The sequence below is a fragment of the Mixophyes fleayi genome, chromosome 12 (genome assembly GCF_038048845.1).
Source record: "Mixophyes fleayi isolate aMixFle1 chromosome 12, aMixFle1.hap1, whole genome shotgun sequence".
Classification (NCBI taxonomy): Eukaryota; Metazoa; Chordata; class Amphibia; order Anura; family Limnodynastidae; genus Mixophyes; species Mixophyes fleayi.
Window position 1 is genome coordinate 29512375 of NC_134413.1, and position 19336 is coordinate 29531710.

The 19336-nt window shown below is 41.1% G+C and overlaps 1 protein-coding gene across 2 annotated transcripts in view; it reads left to right on the plus strand.

Annotated features, from left to right (window-relative positions):
• Positions 1 to 592: 592 nt before the first annotated feature.
• PAPLN (papilin, proteoglycan like sulfated glycoprotein) overlaps positions 593 to 19336 on the plus strand; it is a 92301-nt gene continuing 73557 nt past the window's right edge. For both annotated transcript variants that reach the window (XM_075192202.1, XM_075192203.1), the window contains exon 1: positions 593 to 1011. The gene's annotated coding sequence lies outside the window, so the exon portion shown is untranslated. The remainder of the gene's footprint in view (positions 1012 to 19336) is intronic.

Genomic DNA, 19336 nt, shown 5'->3' on the forward strand with positions numbered 1-19336 from the left:
CCTATACCTTATTACTTTTATTATTTTGTATCATGTGTTTTTTTTATTCTACAAATGTAAAGTGCTTTGAGTCCTATTGGGAGAAAAGCGCTAAATAGCATTAATAATATTAAACATTTAATCTATTAATGTTACTAACATTGTCTTCCATACTCATGGCACATGAGGTAGTGGGTCTTGGAATGCCCCTCTGAGCTCTGTCTGCCGTGTGACATCCTGTCTGCTGTTACATGACATGTTGAGAGCTGTCATCTTGTGTCTGGCAGCTATTTTTTTTGCTACCCTGCGAGCATCTGCAAAGGAAATAATGATTTGTAGGTAAGCAAAGAAAATCAGTTGTTTGTTTAAAATATTCTTTAACTTGCAAATTAAATTTAAAAAACTATTCTATGTGGGATTACTGCTTTAAGCTCTACATGTGTTCATCTTAATTGTGTTACCTGTGTCTTTACCTAATGTTGCAATTAACCACTATTAGGGAAAGCAATGTTTCCAAAATCTGTTTTTCCTTTTGTTTGCTTTTGAGTTTGGATGAGGGAAGTGATCCTCTCTCATTACTCGCAAACAACAGAGACACTTCCTCATTCTCATGTGTGCACAGTATAGAGGCTGTCCCAAGTCCCATCAGTCTAGTGTTTCACTCTGATTTCTTTTTTAACCCTGGGCTACAATAAAACTAGTGGAGTGGGTTCCACCCAGGAAGGAGCCTATTGAGCTTCTGAGAAAGGCAAAACTAAGGGGGTGAAAGAAAACACCTTTTCTGCTAAGTGCAATCCATTCTCTGCAAGGTCCTGTGTGAGCTGGCTGCTTTCTTATCTGTGCTGTGGAATTGACTGTTACAGTGAAAGAAGAAACTTCACAGGCCATAGAGGTGGAACATAAGCAAATATCTTTTTTACTGGTGTACGCTGGAATTAGAGAAGAAGCAGGAGCTTGGGAAGCTGTGACATTTTTGCTCCACTGGAGACATAGCAGCTGCTCTGCAGAACTCTCCCCCTAGGCAGGCCCAAGGTAAGACGCTTACTTAGTTGGATAATTACTGAATACCACTGTAAGGGAAGTTTCTGGGATTCCACGATAGTTAGTGGACAGCCAGAAAAATTAGGTGCAGGTGCCACGAAGATAATTATTAAGTGATTAATATAACATATATTTACATTGTATTTCTAATATCCACCTACCTTCAGGCTGCCAAGACTTTGGTGACAATTACTGTTTTTTTGGTGGTTCTGATCATCTAGTGGTTATAGACATTTTTCAGTTTAACAGTAAAGGGGGTTCACCAGTTCTACTGAATGTTTATAAGGCTACTTAGAAAAGTCTTGCACATAGGTGTCCTTTATCATTTGCAAAATTAAGTGAAATATTATGGTCCATTGCTAAACCTTTTAAATTGCATAAACAAATGTTTTAACATGGTACATTATGTAGAAGGTGTTTTCTGATGTAGAAAGTTTCTGGACTAATTGAAGTTAGTTATTTATTTTGCAAAAATAGTCACATCTGATCTGTAGTGATTTAATGAACGGCTTTTATAAATCTTTGAAACTTTTTTTTGTTTGTTTTTCTAAACCTGCGATGCTTATGGTCTGTTTATATTTAATGATGCAGTATGTATTGATACTTGAGTCTTAGCAGTTAATAACTATAATTACGTTTTCTATAAATAACTATAATTACGTTTTCTGTATAAGCACAGGTTGGTTATATAATGAAAATTTACCTAAAAGGACGATCAGCTGTAAAAGCTTCATGTAAAAAAACAACAACAGAGCTCAGAGTAAAATAATTGTAGTTATGTCTAATTCAATCTCCTGATTTAATGGGAATGGGTGCTTTTCTCTGGCTTTTAGGATGGTGACACTATTGTAATCTATTGAAAACACTTCGTATGATGTTTTCTGACATAACCACTTGGAGACTATATTCAGGAATAAAACATGCATAAAATAAAAATATGTAGTGAAAGTGGCAGTTGTTTTGCAGTCACTTATTAGCCACATATTTCATGTATAAATAAGAGCAATGTAATATTTAATGATGTCAATTTCCACCTGTGTCACCATCAACAATTCACTGGCACTGGGACATTAAGACTGCAGGTAAATTTGTCACTAACTGCTCCTGCATGATCCTGCAGTTGTATGTATTAAGCTACTTCTAGAATCTATATAGAAAAAGAGACATGAGATAGTGGTCTTTTGTCCGTTTATGCTATCCTCTGCTATCCTCTGCTATCCGTTCTGGATAGCAGAGGAAACAGGTGTTACACAAAAGGAATCATTAGCGTTTTGAAGTTATTGTGCAAAATGACAAGCGATTTCTCATATGTCCTGTCCTTTTTGGCCTTGGTTAAAAAACACATTTAGGAAATAAAAACCTTGGAGTGTTTGGTAAAAATAAAATAAATGTTATTTTCTATCTAAACATAGCTGTTTAATTGAAGCAGGTATTTAATAAGTAAATGATTCTGCTGACTTTAAAGGAAAATATATTAGCAAACTTAGATGTTTCAGTCATTTGTGGACCTATGTGATTGCCTGGATTGAATATTAAATTCTCTGAATTAAAACTGACTTGCTCACTGTTGATTGTGCTATAAAATGAAATGCTTATATAAGTAACAATATGAGTTACTTTTTTGGGTGAGGATATTAAGTTATGTATTTGTTACTGAAGAAAACTCTTCAACACCCACAAAACCCACATGTGCCTTGAAATTAACAGTTCATTATCATATGTCTTATTATATTGTAACTTTTTTTTCCCGTCAAAGCACCATGACCGTCATATAGTGTTACTTGCATAAAAGTATTTGACACAGTGAAATGTGCTTTGAAATGATTTAAAGGGAAAATTGTTTCGATACACACTCTGGGCATGAGATACTGAAGAAAAGAAATGTATGTTTGATTAAGTGATTTTGAATTATGACACTACATTTTGTTTCATAGACAACACAGTAGAGTAAGTGTTGACATGAAAATTGGATGGCAATTATACTGAATAATGATATTTAATATTATGGCCCCTATTTATTAATCTGTGTCGATAGCAGATTTTCTGATGCCACTTACTGAAGCCATAAAAAGTATGTTACTGACATAGCATTTTTTTGCAAACATTATCTTCTATTATCGCTATCCTGAGATAGAGAGAGCGAATAGAGGACTGCAACGGTAAATACATTTTGCCGCAGAAAACCATGGCGGTAGCCTAAGATGACCAATGCATCAAGAACATTAACTTACTTGATTTTCTGTAGATGAAAAGACATAGCTGATTTGGTTTCCCTTTGTCTGCATATCAATAATATTTTTACTATATCATGCAACATATAATACATAAGTAATGTGTATGCTGATAGTTGGCTGTAAATTAGGTGATTAGAAATTGAAATCTTTAGAAATCTATTATAAATGGGAATTAGTGGCATCATTGCCTAATTATTCAGTAGGAACACTGTTAATCCTTGTGTTGATTATAGAATGTTATAACTCAAATTCATGCCCAGTGTACAAGTACTTGCACCTATGTGACTTGTTATATCTTTAGAATGTAAACAAATTATTCATTTTTACATAAATATTATTTGTGGATGGGTGTTATTTGCTTCCACAATTGTAAACTGCAATAGGTAAAGAATATCTTCAAACATTTTTTTTTTCAATGAATCCCCTTCTCCTTCTAACTAGGACTGCAAGCGACACTTATCCCAGCTGGAAAAGTCCAACAGGAGATTGTGTAATATAAGGTTGTCTATGGCAGCTGATTGTACAACAGTCCTACATGTAGCTGCATTGGCAACATTACACTTCTCAAATGCCATCAGTTCCTGCTTTATGATGCCTACTGCTATCTTTTTCATAAAATGCATCTGTAGATCTTCTCTTTAATATCTCATATAATCATTTTAAAGTTGCTAAATATTTCTTCTTAGCTGTCATTTTATAGTGCAGATGTTGCATTCACTGATTAATGAGTCCTACTTGCTAATACTTCCAGTGGTTCAAATCCCCGATAGCCTCTTCTAGCTGTGTTGCTTCATGTTACGTCCTGCAGCTTGCTATGTATTTTGGGGCAGGTGTCTTAAAGAATAATGACATATTCATCCTAGGGGCCAACGTGCTTTGCACTGCACATTTAAATAGATGAGACATATATATCTTACACAGCTGGAGCAAAATGTACATCAGAAATCTGTCAGAGTTTTTATTTGTGGTTTTGTTCATATCACTGAATTATAAACTTTTAAAATAACCAAGAAATCAACTTGAAATTGACAAACTTGACTGGTATGGATACAAGTATTGAAACCACTAAAATGTGCAATTAATTTTCTATAAAGAAACACCCATAGCTTTATTAGTAAATCCTGTTGCCGACAAACTGACAGAGTAAGGACAATCAGTCCCCTTAAACCCTCAATCAGGTTTAGGTGACCTACAATGAGATGTTATTTACACCTCTGCCTTAGCACATTAAAACTTTAAAATCTTGGACAGGTCAGCGTATAAAGCTGCATTAACGTGACAATTAATGGGCACGTAAACCCAACGTACATGGTTTGTTATGGGTTGTGCAGAGAATACAGCACTTCACTTTACATTGAGTTAATTCTTAACATATGACTTTATTAATTGATTTGCATTTAGTTTTGCATTAAATCCCAGCCTCTGTAACAACATTTTGTTTTTGATTTTGTAATGTTTTTTGTAAACCAGAATTTAAACATTGGTAAGTCAGAAGCATGTTATTGCTACTCTCCCCGCTTCTCAGATGGAAAATATAAATTTTTATTCTTTCAAATATTACATGGAGGTCTATTTATTATTTAGTGAAAAGCCCTATATCCAGCAAAAACAGAGAGGGCTTCTGCCTATCTCTCAAGAGCTGCCACCATGATATAATCGGCGGTTGTCTCTACCGGTGGAGAGATTTGCCGGCTTTCTCTTTAACAAGGTTTAAATGTAAATTCTATTTAGTTTTGCATTTGCTTTTGTAGATTTTTGTGTTGTTTTATGTCAATTGCAATATTTCACTTGAATAAGCCTTCGATTCTACTGGGAATAATGAGTCCTTCTCTTTTCCAGTTCCCTACTATCTTGGGAGTCTGAATATTTATATCTTATATAAACAAACTCTGATCCATGTTTGTCTAAAACAGTGTATTATTTCAGCTGCAGCTAATCTAATATCTATTTAATGGGATACTTTAGTGAAAGCATCAGTTATTACTAAGATGGTTTCTATAGTGGTATAGTAATATTTTAAAACCATGTTTCTTGGAATTGTATGTTAAAGAACCATTCAACTAAATGTACAGGTTATTTTATTTATAATAGATTAGTAAAACCTCTTCCTGATATATACATATGTATATGTTCCAATAAGATGACTGAACTTTAAATATTTCACATTGTATTTACCTTTGGTGGGTCCCAGCCAATCACTGGCTTAAAGATTGAGCTGACCATGAAAGGAGGACCAAGGTGCCCATTCTTTGTGGAAAGATACAGAGTAGTTTCTCAGAATACTTGATATGTGTGCCCCATACAACTGCAGATCGTGGTTATGGTAGGGGAATGAGGCATTTTCCACAGGGCTGCTATTTTGCATCTTGCAGCACTCATGATGTGTCTAAGCAGTTTAAGGAAGTGTTCGGGAAAGTCTGGAATAAGCAGAGGGAGTAGGATATGATTGGGGTCATGTGGGATCTGCAAATTAATGTTTCCTGTGGCTAAGGAAACAACTTCATTCCAGAATGGTTGGAGTTTAGGGCAGCTCCACAAGAAGAGCAGGAAAAGACCCCGACTGACCACGATTCCTCCAGCAGACATCGGAAGCATCCGGATAAATGGCATTAATCCTAGTTGGAACATAATGCCACAGTTAGAGTAGTTTGTAGGTATCTTTTTGATAGAGACACCTGTAGCAACTTTTAGAAACTCCTTCGTGAATATCTGCCCAATCCTCCAAGACAAAGGGGGTCAGCAAAACTGGCTTCCCACTTTCTTTGCTATGGGTTCTTCTTACCTTTGGAGATGAACATTAAAACACATCAAGAAAAAGTCCTTATTTTTATTATTTAACAATAGAATTACTGTTTTGGACCAAATTGAGGACATGTATAATGAGAGCCCTGAAGGAAAAGCTGGGTTACCCCAAAGGGAAACAATTGGGGAAGGATATACGTTAGTGATGCTGTTACAGTAAGTCCAAATAGCAAGAAAGAGGCAAATGGGAGCCAGAGTAATGAACATATTGGGAAGCCATCTGTCACTGCTGTCTATGTCCACCCAAACTCTGGTGCCTGATGGGGAATGTCATTGTAAGCATTTTGTCAAAGATGCCACATAGTAGTACCTGCAAACATTGGGAATGTGTTTTCTGCCAAACCAAATTTAAATGTATCACTAGCTTTTATAAATAGGAGTGATAAGGAGAAAGGAGGGGGATAGGGGGACTCTGATGGGTAAGGTTTGGAAAAGTTACAAGAGCCTCGGAAGGAGGTTCTTTTTTACCGACATGATACCCCAACCCAGGCAATAAAGACCATTCCATGAGGTATGGTCATTTTTTAATATGATTTTTTAGCCTTTTCTAGGTTTTTGATATTTTTAGTGAGCATGACTCCAAGGTGTTTAATTTTGTTGGCATGCCAATCCAAGGACAGGTTAAGCTTGTGTAGTTGTTTTCTTATGGAGGGGGAAATGGGGAATAAAAAAGATGTTTAGTATTTCTACCTTGGTCACACTTATTTTAAAATTAGATAAGGCGGAAAAGTGTTGAATCTCGGCAAACAAATTTGTAAGTGATAAAGAGTAACCTTGTGGTCACCAGATGTCATCTGTATGTCAGTAATGTCTGGGTTCGGCTGTATATTGGTGGCAAGGGGTTCTATGGTCAGGGCAAAGATAAGCGGGGATAAAGAGCATCCTGCCTAGTTCCACTGGGAACGAAGGGGAAGAGCATCCATTCACCAGGACCAAGCTTGTGGGGTTGTGGTATTGGGATGATAATCCTGTAAGAAATTTGCCTTGGAGCCCATAAGAAGCAAGAGCTCTCATCATGTGGGGCCATCCCGTGTGGTCAAAAGTCTTCTTGCCATCAAGGGAGAGAAGAGTGATGGGGCAGCACGGTGGCTAAGTGGTTAGCACTTCTGCCTCACAGCGCTGGGGTCATGAGTTCAATTCCCGACCATGGCCTTATCTGTGTGGAGTTTGTATGTTCTCCCCGCGTTTGCGTGGGTTTCCTCTGGGTGCTCCGGTTTCCTCCCACACTCCAAAAACATACTAGTAGGTTATTTGGCTGCTATCTAAATTGACCTTAGTCTCTCTCTCTTTCTCTGTGTGTGTGTGTGTGTGTATATAGTAGGGAATTTAGACTGTAAGCTCCAATGGGGCAGGGACTGATGTGAATGAGTTCTCTCTACAGCGCTGCGGAATTAGTGGCGCTATATAAATAAATGTTGATGATGATGGTAACCTGCACCCACTTACATGATAAATAAAGTTTATATTCTGTCTGTTGTCTGCAGCCTTCTGGCAAGGGACAAACCCCACCTGGTCCAGATGGATCAAGGACTTTAACAATGATTTTGAAATCTTCATTTAACAATGAGAGGGGGTGATAACTAATGCAAAGGGAGGATCTTTGCCCTCATTGGGGATGACTGAAATCTTGACCCTAGTGATAGCTGAGTGAAAGGTCTATATACAGTATCCAGGATTGAATTGAAAGAAAGGTCAGTTTGGGGGCCAGAATGCCGGCACATTGCTTGTAATAAAAGGTAGGGAGACCATTCAGATCTAAGGCAGAAGCTATTTTCATGGAGCGTAAGGTGTTTGAATCTTTCTTTCCAAGAGTAGTGTAATAATACAAAAAAAACCTTTATCTAACTAAAGCAAATTTCTGAAATACTTATTTATTATGATTTATATCCGATAATGCTTTTGCCCAATGCATTTTCACAAATTAATGTTTTGTTTCTCTTTCATTAAAACAACTCTGATACATATTTGCTAAATAAATGCTGCTCAGGGTCACATCAACAAAATGTCATTTGCATTTCCACGTTTGAGTTTTTTTTACCGTGAGCTTCTTTAAGCACCGATCTTTTCACATGTGTCAACTTTGTCTGTTTTAGCCCCATAATAATTCTATGTTAAACTATAATATGTGAACTTTGATATACATACACTCAGTTCTCAAATTCTGTCCATTCCCTACAGCAGATGTATAATATACTGTATATCCCACTAGAGCCGAGTTCAACAGTTTATGGGCCGAATGTGAATGTCTAAGTCTCTTTCTCTTTTTTTTTGTGTTCCCCGCCCTCCTAGACGATCTACAGACTTTCTTGCTTGTCATCTGTATGCTTTTTATTTAAGTAGAATTTAGCCTGCAAGCAAATAGTTTATAAAATGTGTCCGTCTTCATGTAAATGTTTGGACAGTGGTGTGCTAAAGAATGTTCACTGAGTATATATCCATGTACTGCAGAGGATAGTATGTGGCATGCCAGAACATGCCTTATTATGTAAACCAGATTAGATGCAAAATTTCATCTCATTATTATTTGTTATAATCGGTCAAACTGTGTCTAACCCGTTTGCTTAGGTGCGTTATGTTATGTTAGAGTGTTCTGCATAAGTGCTACTTGGTATAACCCTTAGGCCAACCACCCAGCTGTAGCTCAGGCTCTCCCAACTCAGGGTCCTTTGGGTCAAAGTTGGTAACAGTTGTCCCTCCTGCACATGTATGCAAACAGCAGAATAGGTGTAATGCAGATGCAGCAATCACAGACCAAAGTGATGAAAATATTGGGTGCTAGGTCACCTTTTGGATAAATAAATTATACTGATTAATTTATTTAGTCTCAATATATATCTTTGATATATAAGTGATTTATGCCTCTCAAACACATCTCCCCAAAAATCATGTTTATCGTGTTATTTTTGTAGAATGAATCACCTTATCACATCACTTTACAGACTGAACCACTTGGCTGAAGAGCTGACACTCACATGTTGTGGAACTGCAACTCTCATTTTACTTTCCTTAAATTTCCTAGTGTATCCTGTGGGTTATGAAAGAATTGATTCCTAACTCACTGACTGGCCCACAATGTTCATGTTAAAGAACTGTAGCGTTCTTTGATTCCAACTCATTCTTAACTCAAACCCTAAGAGGCCTATTTATCAATCAGTTTTTACCTAAAAGACGCATTTTTAATTATAGTTGAAATTCATTTATAGGGCATTACAGCAGATATAATAGATATCTGCTCCTTCGCTTTTTTCTTCTAACCCAAAAGCAGTCCCCATAGTTGTCTATGGGGACTCTATTTAACGTAATCTAACAAGTTCTGAAAATCAAATTTGTGCCTGCTGGCGTTAGCCATTGAATCCTTTGGGGAGAGCATTGCGGTAGAGGGATCTACTTGCATCTACCTGCTCTCCCATAGGTCACTATCGCAAAGGTGACCACTTTGCGATAGTGAACATAAGAGACAGGTCTTCTGATGATGACTTCTGTACAGATCAGTTTAGCTGTACTCTACACTATTGTTCTCTCATAGTCAGTGTTTAATCTGCTTGCATACTCTGTTTGTTCTCTTTCTTCCGGGATCTCTATTTTTCCATTTTGGAAACTTCACTGATCCCTATCTCTTCCTCAGCACTGCTATCTCAATCTCTAATTGTAGAGCTCAAGCATGACACTTATGAACTGAACTCCTGCACAGGTGACGGAACACGGCTCACTCACTTTGTTCCTCGAACCAGACTCTGCACCAAACAGATGTTTCCTTCACACATAAGACATCACATCCTTTTAGATTATCAATACTGAAAAATAGGGACATTTTCTGGCATACATTTTTTTGGTATAAATCTTTAAAACCTGAGACTGTAACTGGAATTTAGGCACAGTTGTCGGCTATGAATGTCTACCCTCCGGATTGTTTGGTGTAGACTTGTATGAGTGACAGATTGTGTGTACACAATCCATTTGCAGTGAATACATATACTCATAACAGTGCTGGATAAAATGGTAGTGCTATATAAATAATGATGATAGCAATAATACATAAACTATAATTATTTCATTTAGATAACTTTCAAATGTAATTTGCCATTCAAGTTAAATGCAGCATGTATGAACATTGTTCCGTCACAATGTTTGGCCAACAACACTAGATTTGTTGCCAAGACATCCTTGTTTGGATGAATACTGAAGACTGTATTCCTGTGTGAATTTGTGGCTGTTACAAACTCACACTGACCCTGTGTAACTTATACACACAGATGGCCAGCATTTCTGTATTTCTATAAGTGAAACATGTATATGGAGATGTATAGCCAGGAAATTGTACCTCATTATGTACATTAATCAGATATATGTACACAATCCTGAATGCATTTTTCAGATTGAACTTGACCAGATACACCCAAAATGCATACCAGAAAAACACAAACAAAATCCCCCCCTAAAATACATACCTTTTAATTAATTTTAAAAAGTACCCTTCAGAGAAGACTATTACAATTTGCACTTATAAGATGTTTGGAGTAATGTAGGCAGATTATCTCTAAAACCATTGACTTATAAGGTGGTTCACCAGTGGTACAAACCTCTTGTTGCAATTGCCAAAAGTAAACCTTTGTCTTCTTCCAGACATTGTATGGATTGTTCTAACATGGTCAGTTTGCTGCACATTTGCTGTGAATGTTTATTGTCCTTCTCATCCTTCTCCTTGAATGCAACTCTATTTTTTTTTAAATAGAGTTGGGGAAATCTGGGAATCTTGGTGGCCACAGGCCTGGATCTTCACAACCAATCCACCTGTGTCAGGTATTATCTTGATGTGCAATTTCCCCAATGAGTCCATAATGAGGTGGGGCATCATCTTGCTGGTAGAAATTAGGATGTGATCCATCCTCTGATAACAATGAGGGAAAAATCTCTTCATATAGCAAACTCTTGTAGCGTGCTGCTGTCAATGTTCCAATGAAGAATGGTCCCACGATATGGGCACTCCACAAACCACACCATTTTAACTGTTTTGCAAAGACTACAACCCTACATGCATCCATCTTGTGAGGGTTTATATCTGATCAGTACTTGTGGTTCTGTTTGTTTACTTCTCCATTGACGAAGAAATTTGCTTCATCACTAAACAATACCGGGTGTGGAAAATGAGCGTCTGGTTGAAGTTGATGTGTTACCCAGTGTACAAACTCCGCCCGATGGTCTAGGTCATCCTTATCAGGTGTTGCAACATCTGAATCTTGTAGAGGGGCCACTTATGTGTAGACAAAATTCTCAAAATGGTCGTTTGACTAACCCCATATTCAGGAGACAGACGATGAGTGCTACGTTGTGGGCTCAGCAGTTTTTGTTGATTCATCTGTAGCAGTTTTTGCTCGACCACTTTTGGTATATCTGCAACTGATCCAGTTGTTTAAATTTGGCAAGGAGTGTGGCAACTGCATTGTGGCTAATGGCTGCTCTATTTCGGTGAAGTTGGTTGATATAATTTGCTGTAGCACATGTGTGTATCGTTCTACAGATATCAAGACCATCTCAACACATTTTGCCATTGTCATTAATGTCACTACCTGCAAAAGAAAACTCGAGAGTGAATAAAGTTATGTTAAAACAAAGAAACCATTGTTTTACTTATGAAGTTCTGCATCTGTTTGATATGTCACATGACTACCTTCCCATTTACAAAATCAAGATGGCCGCCATACTGGCCGCATACCCTAAAAAGTTTTCCACCACACCCTTATCATGTGGGTAGACACTGGATTATTAGTTTCTTACTCATTTTCTTTTCCCTTTTTAAAAGGGTATTATGGACCACACTGTATAACTATGGGCTACTAAGCCATATAGCAACGTTTTTGAAGGTTTACTACTTGACCATCACCTCACAACCAGAAAAATACACTAATATTGAGTAAGCTGATCTAGAGGCACCAGAGAATAATGGAAAACACTTCCATAGAGTGCTGACACCAGGTGACCTGTGAGCAGGCTAAATGCATAATGCTGCTTTACATAGTCACATTTATTATCCTAAGCAACTCTTAGCACTAAGTTCCTGACACACAAACACTGATTAATTCTGAGCAAAGCACTGCTTGTGTGTGCGAAATTTAGCCCTGATGCTTCTTGCTATTTGCAAGAAAATACAGTATGCTTTGAGGGATAGCAAAATTAATGCCATTTTTTTTGTTGGTATATATAACAGTGCTTAAAAATGACAACATTTATGTTTTAAGGTGCACACAATCCATACACAAAGGTTTATGGCAGTTTGTAGAAGTGTGAGAGTGTAAATGAGAACATACCTCCTAACAATGTCCCGCGGTAGTCAAATTTAGCCCGCCATAGCAAAAAGGGGAGTGGTCACACCACATTGAGAGACTTGTGATGTCATCCATGGTGGTGCTTCTAAACTACTAGACAGGCCCCAACCCTCCCTCCTGTCCTAGAAACACCCCAGTGGCACCTGCTAGCTTCCTAAATAAGGACTGTCCTGCCCAAATCGGAGAAATGGATGAAAATGTATAAGTTTAATTGCTGCCTCAGGCAGCAGATTGGGTAGGCACACATCTAAAAATGATTCCTATGCTCTATTAAATGTTAATGCTGTCAGTCTGCTGTGGAATACACATGCACTGTCATTTCCATGGGAGGAATTAATATGGAAATTACAGGTTTTACTATGGAATAATAGAAGTTCTCATTTGCATTTACAATTCCATTTTGAAGGGATATAGAACTAATTTCTGTCCTTTAGAAACTCAATTACTAATTACAAAGAGATGTACAATGCACTTGTGACATTTGGAAGCAATTTCAAGAATAAAAACAAGGATTGTTTCCTTGGAAAGTGTGTGTTGTGCCCGGAATTAAGAAAGACTGCTATATGGAGGAATCAGCTGAGACGCTTGTGCTTTTGATTATGTGGTTTTTGGGATCACTAACACGAACAAAACGTTCTCTATTGATGATCATTGCATAGTAAAGTATGTTTCAGAGTGGATATTAATAGAACACAAATATTTAAACAGACCTAGAATAGGATAAATAAATAATAAATGGCCCCATACACCATAAACTGCAAGAAAATTCATTGACGTCACAGAGGGAAAAAAACTTCAGTAGGCTTTTAAAATGTATTTCAAGTAAGATCTATGTATCTCTCAAATGGGATGGTCAAATAGCTGAGTATCGCATTGATAGAAAATCTTTTATCAGGCAATTTATTAAGAAAATGTCACTAGGGTGTCTGAGCAATGCTCAGCTCCCCGGTGACACTGGCTGCCAGCGGTAAGACTCCTCTTACGACTTGCCAAGCCAGTCCCTGAGACCCTCTGCATATGCTTAAACTGTCATGCCAGCCCATGCATGCGAACTGAACTGGAAGTCCGGACTTGAGTCTTTTTCACAGGATTTAGGGCTAATCCGCCCTTAATATGAGACCCCTTAGTTTGAATATTAGTAAGCAACTATTCTATCATGAATTTTCCTTATTATTTAGCATTCACTTATGGGAATTACAGGGTGATATATGATTATTTAAACAAAAATATTAAAGGTAAAAGAAATTATATGTCCTGGGATGAAACATGGCACAGCAAAATTTGGGGTAGGGCTGAGCATTTTCAGTCTAACCCTCTGGTAGCCCCCAGTTTGCTCTTGAGAGCTTGCTCAGTGTCTGCATTTGCAATGAGGTACTGTGTTGTGATTTCTCTCTCATATTATTGATATTACTGCACACTTGTCAACATTTGGTGGGAGGAGCCTGATGATGTGATTGCATCATCGTGGCCTGCCCCCTGATATGCAATGACATGAATCGCATCAATAAACCCCACTTTAATAGTGAATAGGGTGCTCTCCAGGAGGGAGGCCCGTTCTTCTGGGAGTCTGGGATATTAGGCGTAGTATGTAATACTGTTGGGATTATACAGAATAGGAAAAAGGAAACCAAAAAAGGAAAGGGGGGAGACAATATCAAACTGTGTAGCGGGGAGAGAGGGGGGGAATGTTTATAAACCAGTATCCATATAAGGTAACATACATATATCACCTCTGCATTTTTAACACTGGGTTGTGGCCAATGATTTCACATGTCCAGTTAAATTTTCATTTTCATACTTTTGCACTTTAGTAAACATGTTTTGTGCTTATTGGTGTTAAGGCTGATGGCAAATATCATAAACTCGTAGAACAGGTAACAGTGGTCTTCACCTATAGCAGCCGCTTTTCCCGTAGAGCCGAACGTGCTCACAGGTACTCAGATGCCCCCAGGTCTTAAACTCGAGTACTACAAATTTATAATCTTACCGTAGCGCAGGCGAGGGTCAGGTGGTAGAAACAGGGCCGAGGTCAAAGTGTACAGCAGTCAGCGGTAGTGAGGTTTTAGGCAGAGGTTAGGGCTGGCGGCAAACAACGTATCCAGGTAACAGACGGAGATCAGGGTCACGAGCAATGCAACAGAGTCCAGTATGCGAGCCAAGGGTCATACACGAAAGAATCAACCCAAATAACAAGAGCAGAGAAAAAAGCAGGTGAGCAGCCAGAGACTGAAGCTATAACCGTCAGGGAGGCTAAGCCCTCCATGCCTTAAATAATTGCAAAGTCCAATAGGAACTGAGGAACACAGGAGGCTAATTATTCCAACATTGCGCACGCGCCTAGCTGTCCAGCTGGCTGGGTCGCAGCGGTGCTGTTCAGAGCGTCTTGGCCGTTGCCATGGTGATGGCCAGGCCGGAAATCGGAAGTGACGCCCTGGACATCAGGACGACGGCCGGAACGCATCTGAGGGGCCGGAGCGAGTTGTGGCGGTGCCAAGCCACGGTGGCTCATAACAATTGGGAAAAATGTAAGAAAATATTCCACATATCCGACATGTGTCTGAACCTTTATGAATCTGTCAGACGCCGTCCCTGCGCCTCCTCCTCGAGCAGGGACGGACGTCTGTCTGCAGAGCGCCCCGTTGCCAAGCAACGGGGACGCCTTTTCCGGCGACGAGCTGCGCAGGCGCGCCCGTCGCCATAGCAACGGGACGCGTCTTTCTAGTTCCTGTCGGCGGTCAGAACAGCTGACCGCCGACTCCCTGCCCACCAATGAGGAAGCTTCACTTCCTATTTAAAGTCTGCTCTGACACCATTAGGGTGCCAGAGCAACTGGTTTACTTAGTCTCCAGCGTTCCTGTATAGTTATATCTGGTTTCCTGTGTTTTGACCCGGCTTCCTGACCTCGCTTTCGGATTCTCCATTTGTTCCATCCTGATATTCTGGTTTGACCTCGGCCTGCTGACCATTCTCTGTCTTCTGATTCGGTACCTCATCTGCCCGGTTGGTTCCTGACTCTGCCTGTTTGACTACGTGTTTCTCTATATCTCGCAAGTAGCTACCTGGGAGGGCCGCGACCTGCACGTCCTTGCCGCTAAGTCCAAACTTCCTTGCGGGGGTCCCTGGTGAACACCAGCGGCGTGTTAGACTCCGCGCCTCCTGGTGTAGTAGTGCCAATACTTGCAGGTACTAAGGTCACGTCTGTGACAGTTTGCTCTGGCCATGTCAACCGACTCAGCTAATGAACCCTCTGCACGTGACCTCCTACTCCACTTGGCTCATAGGGTGGAGAAGCAAGAAGCAGAGCAGGCACAGTTACTTCACTGTATCCAAGGAGTCGCAACTCGTCTTGAAACCCTCCAGGTCTCCATGGCTTCTGCTCAAAATGTTCCCGTGACTACCGCGGTAGTCGCCGCCACCTCCTCCTCTCCTGCAGTGGTTTCCTCTACAGCCCTGAGACTCTCTCCACCGGACAAGTTTGATGGCGAGCCTAAAAGATGCAGAGGATTCCTTAATCGGTGTCTGATCCACTTCGAGTGTAGTCCTGCATCTTTTCCCTCTGAACGCATTAAGGTGGCATTTATTATGTCCTTATTATCCGAACAGGCCCTTGCTTGGGCCTCCCCCCTGTGGGAGCGAGATGACCCTATGCTGTCCAACGTCACCACCTTCATTGAAGCCTTCCGTAAGGTTTTTGATGAGCCCGGACGCATCTCCTCGGCTGCCTCCAGTCTCCTTAACCTCCGCCAGGGATCCCTGACCGTCGGGCAGTATGCTATACAATTCCGCACGCTGTCCTCTGAGCTCAGTTGGAATAACGAAGCTTTGGTAGCAACCTTTTGGCAAGGACTCTCAGACCGAGTTAAGGATGAGTTAACTTCCCGTGAGCTTCCCGCTGATTTGGATTCCCTGATTTCGTTATGCAATCGCATTGATCTACGTTTCCGTGAGCGGACTCTGGAACGTGCCACTTCCAGACGGTCCTCTACTCGCCTTGCTCCCATGTTTCAAAACCCGGTCCTTCCTGAAGAACCGATGCAAATCGGCCGTTCCCGGCTGTCCGCCGAGGAACGTCAACGCCGCTTCAAGCAAAATCTATGTTTGTATTGTGGAGACCCTGGTCATACCATCTCAGCTTGTACCAAGAGACCGGGAAACGCCCCCTCCTAATAGGTGGAAGGGAGGCCGATTTAGGAGTTGGAGTTATTACTCCCTACACCATTGCTAGCAACGACTGCCTCATGCCCATCTCTTTGCATACCTCTGTCGGCCCCTTTGAGACCTTAGCCTTTGTGGATTCCGGCTCTGCCGGAAATTTCATCTCTGCCACTCTGGCATCGCAACTCCAATTAACTACTATCAAATTGCCTCAGCCGTTATTCCTCACCGCGGTAGATGGAAATCGGATCTCCAACGGGTCTGTTTCTCACGCCTGCGCTCCAGTCCGGCTGACGGTAGGGGTGCTACATTCTGAAGTCATCGAGTTCCTGGTTCTTCCTCGTTCTGTCAACACCGTCATTCTAGGATTACCTTGGCTCAAGCTTCATTCACCCCAATTTGATTGGAATCGTGCGATGGTTACTTCTTGGGGTCCACAATGTTTTAAGTCCTGTTTGTCTGGTCTAAAACCCAGCCAGACCTCTCTTCCGTGTCTTCTGATATCTCCACACGTTGAACTGCCACTTCCATATATTGTTTATCAGGATGTGTTTTGCAAAGCTGCGGCCGAGATCCTGCCCCCCCATCGGCCCTGGGACTGCTCCATCGAATTACTACCTGATAAACCTCTTCCTAAGGGCAGAATCTATCCCCTATCTCTCCCTGAGAATACTGCTATGACCACCTATATCTCTGAGAATCTTCAACGTGGTTTTATCAGGAAATCTTCCTCTCCCGCGGGCGCGGGATTTTTCTTCATCAAGAAGAAAGACGGTTCCCTACGGCCGTGTATTGACTACCGGCGATTGAACGCCATCACTATAAAGAACAGATACCCGTTAACTCTCATCTCTGAGCTCTTTGATAGAATCGCGGGATCCAAGGTCTTTACCAAGCTAGACCTGCGGGGGGCGTATAACCTCATCCGTATACGCTCAGGAGACGAGTGGAAGACTGCATTCTGCACTAAAGAAGGCCACTTCGAATACCTAGTCATGCCCTTCGGGTTGTGCAATGCCCCCGCTGTTTTCCAATCTTTTATTAATGAGATTTTTGCAAGACCTTCTCTACATCTCCGTAGTAGCTTATCTGGATGACATCTTAATCTTTTCTTCAGACTTGACCAGCCATCGTGTTCATGTAAGAGAGGTCCTGTCTCGTCTACGAGCCAATAAGTTGTATTGTAAGCTGGAGAAATGTGTATTTGAGAAGCCACAGATTCCCTTCCTGGGCTACATCGTGTCAGGCTCCGGTCTACAGATGGATCCAGTCAAGCTATCTGCCATCCTCAAATGGCCTAGACCTATGGGTCTGAAAGCTACCCAGAGATTCGTTGGCTTCGCCAACTATTACCGGCAGTTCATTCCACGGTTTTCTTCTATCATCGCACCAATTACCGCTCTGACTAAGAAAACTGCTAATCCTCATGTTTGGCCCACGGAGGCCATCGACGCCTTTGAAGCACTTAAGAAAGCCTTTTCTTCCGCCTCTGTGCTTGTTCAACCGGATCAAGATAAACCATTCCTGGTAGAAGTGGACGCATCTGCAGTAGGAGTCGGGGCAGTTCTTTCACAAGAATCCATTTCAGGGGGACTACTGCCATGTGGGTTCTTTTCGAGGAGATTCACTTCCTCTGAATCTAACTACGGTATAGGGGATAAAGAGTTATTGGCGGTGAAGTCTGCGCTTGAAGAATGGCGTCATCTTCTAGAAGGGGCACGTCATCCTGTTACTGTATTCACCGACCACAAGAACCTCATCTATCTCCGGGATGCTCGGTGTCTCAACCCCCGGCAAGCCAGATGGTCCTCATTCTTCACCCGCTTTAATCTCATTCTTACTTATCGTGCTGGTTATCTCAATTCCAAAGCTGATGCCCTCTCTCGCTCTTTCGATGTCTCCGATTCTTCACCCACTACTGTACCCCCACCAGTGTATGAACCCTCCTGTATTGTAGCCATCACCCGTACTCCTCCTGTGGGTTGTTCTTTCCTAGTACCACATCTACGCTTAAAGGCGTTACGTTGGGCTCATGCCTCTAGATTTGCCGGTCATGCTGGTACTGAGAAGACTCTCTCGCTGTTATCACGACATTACTGGTGGCCAACTGCCCGTACAGATGTCCAAGAGTTTGTAGCCTCATGCTCTATTTGTGCCCAGAACAAAGTGCCTAGACAATCCCCCGCTGGATTGTTACAACCTCTTCCGATTCCTGATCGCCCATGGTCCAGCATCTCGATGGATTTTATTACTGATTTACCACCCAGCAGCGGCTTTGACACCATTTGGGTCACAGTAGACCGGTTCTCTAAAATGGCTCATTTCGTTCCTCTAAAAGGCCTTCCATCTGCATCCAAATTGGCACAAGTCTTCATCAAAGAAATCTTTCGTCTCCACAGGTGTCCTCTGGAAATAATCTCTGACCGAGGTGTCCAGTTCGTGTCTCGCTTCTGGAGAGCCTTCTGCAAAGATATAGGTATTACTCTCAAGTTCTCTTCTGGATATCATCCCCAGACGAACGGCCAGACGGAGCGAGTTAACCAAGACCTGGAGGCGTTCCTTCGTTGTTTCTCTTCTCTTAACCAATCTAATTGGAGTCTTCTGCTACCTTGGGCTGAGTTCACACACAACAATCATGTCCATTGTTCTTCTGGGTTTTCGCCCTTCTTCACTGTGTATGGGACTCATCCTACCCTCCCCACGTTCTCCTCCACCTCCTCCACGGTTCCTGCCGCCCATGCCATGACTCAAGATATGGCTAAGTTATGGGCTACCACCAAAGAGAACCTCCTGAAATCCGGA